Source organism: Bison bison, unplaced genomic scaffold (genome assembly GCF_000754665.1).
Source record: "Bison bison bison isolate TAMUID 2011002044 unplaced genomic scaffold, Bison_UMD1.0 scf7180017864296, whole genome shotgun sequence".
Lineage (NCBI taxonomy): Eukaryota > Metazoa > Chordata > Mammalia > Artiodactyla > Bovidae > Bison > Bison bison.
The window spans coordinates 3239368-3246080 of NW_011494868.1; positions in this window are offsets into that span (position 1 = coordinate 3239368).

Below are 6713 nucleotides of genomic sequence, written 5' to 3' on the forward strand. Positions count from 1 at the left end.
CTTTGACAGCATCGGATGAAACGTGCTAGAGAAATCTCTAGGGAATGTCTTCATTTTTGGCTCAAAAGACACAAGAAAATTAGAAAGCTTTAACAATCCGGCTAAGGTTTACAAGTAAACTTTGGGGGCTTTTTATCCATCTGTGTGTGGTATGGTACGAAGACTGAACTTGTTTTTTTGAATGTGTTTTTTTTACTTTTATTCTAACTGTAAATAAAGGAGCCATGTTGAACCACCCCCTGCAGGACACATTAAATTTAAGTTCTCCATGCTGGGTCTGTGGGATGTAAATCACCACGTTATTGTCTGTGGACCTTGAATCTTTTGAGCGAAGGAGAAACCTGCCCAGACTCATGTATCTAGTTAACACTTCTAAGGGCACATCTGGGATCCAAATTTTAAATTTCTTTCTTTTGAAAGAAAATGCCCCCGATAATACCTATCTCCTGTGTAGAGGAAACTTTCCCTGAGATAGAGACAAGACTCATTGGTTTCTTCGGGTTTGGACCTGAGGTTCATTTTATTACTTCTCAGGCAGGCAAACCCCCTGCTTTGAGGCTGACAAATGATGGCAGAGTAAACAGCAGTGAGCGTGGGTCAAAAGCCTTTCATTCGGAAGGAAAGGACTTGGGGGAGGCAGTCTCTCTACTGGGCCCAGCTCCGCAAACGGTGACTCGCACACCCCGGGACGGAGGCAGACGCGGACCCTGGCGTTGTGGGCACGCAGCAGACCAGTGCTCGCCTGGCCGGGGTGAGGCCGGGTTCGAGTGAGGAGAAACCCAGGGGGCCTGCAGCTCTGCCAGGGAATCTGAGCCTTCCCTCAGCACCCGCCTTTGCAGGGAAGCTTTTTAAAGTGCGAAACTCACCCAGTCTTTCCTTACAAAACACACTGTTCACAACTACCCTTTTTCCATTTCTTATCTCATAGGAAAGGATGGCTTAAAAAAAAAAAATCTTTGATTCCATCCTTGAAAACAATTCCAAAAAACTCACATGGGGAAACTGGAAATACATACATGCAGAATGTATTTGGAAAAGGACGTGTTGGTCTCCTTTAAAGACTGCCAAGTATTTTCACAAATATTTATTTGTTACATGTAATAAGGTGCTGTTTCAAATCAGGGAGGGAGAAAGAGAGCTGGGACGACTGGCGATCTTTCTGCATAGAAAAAATCTGAATGCCTGTAGAACTCCACACCAAAATATATTCCAGATGGATCAACTATTTCAGTGCAGTTACAATACATAGCTATAAAAAAAAATTAAGTGCATTTTGCTTAAAATCTTAAATGGCAAGATCCATTTTAGACAAGACATGAAAGTCAGAAGTATAAAGGAAAAGACTGGTAAATTTAACTACATGAGATGTTAAAATTCTTTATGATAAAACTATCATAATCAAAGTCAAAAGAGAAGCGACACTGACAATTTTTAATGTGTGACAAAGATGGAATGTCATGAGGAAATTGAGATTCCTTACAAATCCATAAACAGAGAAAGAGAGAAAGAAATAACCCAACAAGAAAATCAGTGAAGGACCTGAACAAGTAGTTCATAGAAAATAAAATAGCCACTAAATTTGGAAAAGTACTCATAATTAAACGCATTCACAAAGAAATAAAAATTTGGAAAAAAATTACTTTCTATCATCCTACCAAAGATGAAAGCATTTGCTAATTCTCAGTGTTACCAAGGATGTAAAGAAACAGACATTCACACACAATACTCATGAGACTGCAAATTGGTGTGATTTTTTTTTTTTTTTTTGGCAGTAAAAGGCAACTGGTTAGAGCTAATAAACTTACACCTCTAGAAACTTAACCCATGGATATACAAATATAAACATAAGCAGATATTTGCTACAGCATTACTTATAATAATGAAGATTCTGGAAGCATCTGTACACCGATCAATAAGGAATTGCTCAAATAAATTATGAAAAATATCTACAATACACTGCAGCCATTGTAAAGATTGGAGTAGATCTATATGCACCACTATAAAGAGATATTCAAGGCAGATAGTTAATTACACAAAGGCTAGCTGCAGAAATCTGGGTGTAGTATGAACTCACTTACGAAAATAAAAATGTGCTTGAGACGCAGGTTACTGACATTTCTGGAAAGAGCCATAGGAAACATATAATAGTGATTTTCCTCTGCATAGTGGGAATTTCATTCGTATTTTCCTTCTTTTTTACTCTCTCCATTTTCACCATGGCCTTGCTTTATTTTCACAGTGAAAATCTAGTTTTCAAAAATAAAAAATAAATAGGGGCTCATCTACTACTTAAAATTAATCAAAAGTTTTACTCAATATATTCTGAAGGTAGACTAGTAACCAGACCCTGAAGACAGAAAGATGTCCACAATGCCAGCCCCGTCCTCCATGAGCTCATTTTATGTCTAGAGAGACAGAAAGAGAGCCAGGCACCCAAATAAGTAATCGCTCACCTAGATGGGCACGATAGGAAAGATCTCATCCTTTGCGATACTCAGTGCTGCCTGAAGCAGGACTCCAGAATAGCCCACACTGGACTCACAAGCACAAACCACAGCCTTTCTTGTGATCTCAGACACAAGACTAAAAACCCCAGGAGACAGGGGTCTTCACAGCTCCCCCAGGAACTGGAATACAGCCATCCTTTGAAAGGTCTTTGTCAGTCACTCAGAACGTTAACCTTTGGAACTCATCTCTCAAACGGCCTGGGTCAAGGGATCTAGCTCTCAAATATGAGCCCACGCTCCACGGGAACCACAGGTCTATTAAGCCTTAGCTTTGGAGCAATTATGAGGCAAAGGGAGCTCGAAAGCCTGAGGCTTTCATGATGGCAGGGGGGTCTCAGCGATGGCTGTGTAACGAGTATTATCCACAAAGCATCACTGCCCCTTCCTTCAACCCCACTTGCGTGCTAACACCCGGCTTGTCAGGAGAACTCGTTAGATAAGGACTCACTCAGCCATTGAGTGAGTCCCCAGCTCCCCACCCTTCTGAATGGCAGGACTCTAAAGTCTGTGTTCCTCCCCATGTGGGCCCCGCTCTCAGAGGGGAAGACTGGGGTCAAGGAACCATCCAGCATCTAAAGACCAACCTGAAAATCAGCAAATGGGACTAATGAGATGGCATGGGCCCATCCTGCTGGGAACATGGCCTTGTGCAAAGATCCAGATCAAAAGATTTCATGGGCTGGGGCAGAGATTAAAGATGAGGAAACTTCCACTAGGTTGGGCAGAGGAAAATGTTCATGGCCCACGCGTGAGTACTTTCAGGAACCCGCCCTGGGCTCTTTTCCGTCACACTGTGTTATCTCCACAGGCCTCCAGGGGGGCCCTCTCCATGTGAATAGCATGGAACAACCCCCACCTTCACGACCACTCCCCAGAGAGCCCCACAGGAATACCACGTAGGCCACGAATCAAGTGGGCAGGATCAGCAGAGAAGTCCTCACTGTTCACCATCAGCATGGCAACGATAGGTCAGGACAAGGGAGTCAAAGACTGGGTCTTCTGGACCGTGGGCAAATCACAGTCTCTCAGGAACACAGTCACCTAATCTGCAAAATACAGCCTGCCTTACAAGCTGTCAGGATAAACCAAGGAGACACTGGTGAATGAGCTTCGTGAATGGAGAGTCATGTTGGCATGTACCCCTTGCTCCCAGACAGCTGACTCAAACATTCCCCAGGGGTGAAACTCTCTCGGACATCATGACTTCAGGAGCAGGGAAATGTAGGATGGAGTACTCCTGCAGAATTTCTGTGCGATGCCTGTGCAAATTTTATACCTGTTTTTAACCTTGGGGGAGGCTCAAGCAAATAATAAAAGAGACTTATTTTACATTTGTCCTCAAAGAGAGAATCAATAAACTTGACAATTATTACTTTCCTTTTCAGCAGGAAATACCACTTAAAGGGAAAGAGGAGTGTCACTGGGACAGGATGCTGTAAGAGCATGATGATGGTTAAGGGCCTCAGGAAGTCACTGAATGGCTCAGGGCCTCAGTTTCCTCACCTGTAACAGTTTACTTCTCAGGCTGTAGGAAATGCTTCGAAGATGCCAAACACCTAGGAAATCCTTACAGCTGCTCCATTATAAAGGCCCCATTTTGTGCTGAAGAATGGATGCTTTTCAATTGTGGTGCTGGAGAAGACTCTTGAGTGTCCCTTGGACAGCAAGGAGTTCAAACCAGTCCATCCTAAAGGACATCAACCTTGAATATTCATTGGAAGAACTGATGCTGAAGCCGAAGCTCCAGTACTTTGACCACCTGATGCAAAGCACCAACCCACTGGAAAAGATCCTGATGCTGGGAAAGATTGAGGGCAGGAAGAGAAGGAGGTGACAGAGGATGAGATGGTTGGATGGCATCACTGATTCAGTGGACATGAATTTGAGCAGACTCTGGAAGACAGTGAAGGTCAGGGAAGCCTGGCATGCTGCACTTTATGGACATGACTTAGCAACAGAACAACAACATTTTGTGCTGGGAAAATGAGGCAGAGATGATAACTTCCTATTTTAGACACAATAAAGTGAACCAGTTTCTAAAGAATGCATGATCCTGAGTCTGTCTCAAACCTACCCTTTTCTTCCATTTTCTCTACCATAGGGACAAAACCTCCTTACTAGTCTCCCTGCCTTCTTGTCTTGCTCCAATCCTTCTTTAGTGTTTTTTTATCATGTCTTTCTTTTTTTTTTTTTTTCGTGTCTTTCTACTTCTCAAAGATCAGGTCAAAACTTAAATTTTCCATTTCCCAAGATGTAGTCCACTTCCACTTAGCATTTACAAACTCAGGTAGGATCCCTCCTGGAGGCCTCTTCTACTATCAGGGCACACCCATTCTCAGGTCCTTCCTACAGTCTGGTTGCTCAGCTTCCCTGGTGGCTCAGCTGGTAAAGAATCCGCCTGCAGTGCAGGAGACCTGGGTTCGATCCCTGGGTTGGGAAGATTCCCTGGAGAAGGGAAAGGCTACCCACTCCAGTGTTCTGGCCTGGAGAATCCATGGACTACAGCCCATTGGATCACAAAATGTCGGGCATGACTGCGCGGCTTTCACACTCCAACCATCAGGCTCCAATCATTCTCAAGCCCCTCCTACTATCAGGCCCCGCCCACAGTCAGGCCCCTCCTACTATCAGGCCCCACCCACACTCAGGCCCTTCCAAATTTGGAATCCTCTCATTCATAGACCCTTTCTACTACAGGGTTCCTCCTACTCATAGAAATACCTACTCTTTTCTTTTATGGTTCTGAAACAAGGTGATCACAAATTTTACCTTCATTTACCACATGTTGGAGACTGGGCTGTAATATTTAACATGGTTTTATTCTAGGTTCAGAGATAAAAATGAGATGCACAGAATAAATTGCAGCTCCTAGATTTGGCTATCTGAAGGAGTCCAAGCCCAGCCCATTCTCAGAAATCTCCATGGGATTTCTCTCCTCAGCAAGCCATCTTCCCTCTGCCTTCTAGAGTGTTCCCAGCATGTCTAGGCTTGTCCATGACCAGGATTGGAGAACAAATCCAGAAACACTCCACTTGAAAGTCTACCATCTTGGAATGTGTTTCCTACTCTCTCCAAAACAAACCCATTACTAGCCACTAGGATGGGCTTGACCCAGTCACCAACGGGAAGACTATTCCAGATCTGAGTCTAAGGAGCATGCAGCATTGAAGGTACAGTTCAGGATGCACTGCCTCATCTTAATCCAGCTCCTTTCTCATTGCCTGGCTCTAATGCCAGGAAAGATCACTCTTGCTGTGCTTACTGCTCCCTTCCAGTCTCCATACCTCTGCAAGAACAGGTAACACTCTTTAGCCATCAGTTCAGTTCAGTCACTCAGTTATGTCCGACTCTTTGTGACCTCATGAACCGCAGCACGCCAGGCCTCCCTGTTCATCACCAACTCCTGGAGTTTACTCAAACTCATGTCATTGAGTCAGTGATGCCATCCAGCCATCTCATCCTCTGTCGTCCCCTTCTCTGCCTACCTTCAATCTTTCCCAGCATCAGGATCTGTTCCATAGCCATGCTGCTGCTGCTAAGTCACTTCAGTCGTGTCCGACTCTGTGCTACCCCATAGACGGCAGCCCACCAGGCTCCCCCGTCCCTCCATAGCCATAGCCCATTCTAAATTAATACACAGAAAAGTAGCATTTTTCTAAAAGAAAAAGAGTCTTCAGAGATGCAAGAAGCCAATAACATAAACATTCACAGTTTAGTTCCTCAGAGTCACAGCCTCTCAAACACCTGACCATGGTGTACATTACATTTACCTAATAAAATTGCATATTTGGTTTCTTTCCAAAACAAAGAAACAGGTTACTTTCAAAAATGTATTCCAGTCATTATTTCATGTGAGATAGAAAATTGCTTGGAGCTTTGAAATGCAGGTTGATCAGCTTCTGTCTCTCCCCGGGAGGTTTTGAGACTCTCAGGGTCAGATTTCAGTCAAGATTCCAATCACAGCACTCAGTGCTTCTCATCTTGCCAAGTTTCTCTGGTAAACAGAAGCACAGAGCTCAGCAGTGACAACTCAGACCTGATCTTACTGCGGCTGAATATCTATTTTCCTCCCCACCAATGTGCTCTATAGATTGTGGCTTTTCCACTCTGCAATTGATTACTGAACTTTCTGAAAAACCCATACTTAGCCTCTTCAGCTTAGAACTTCTGATTTTACCCAAAGTAGCAGTCGGACACGACTGAGCG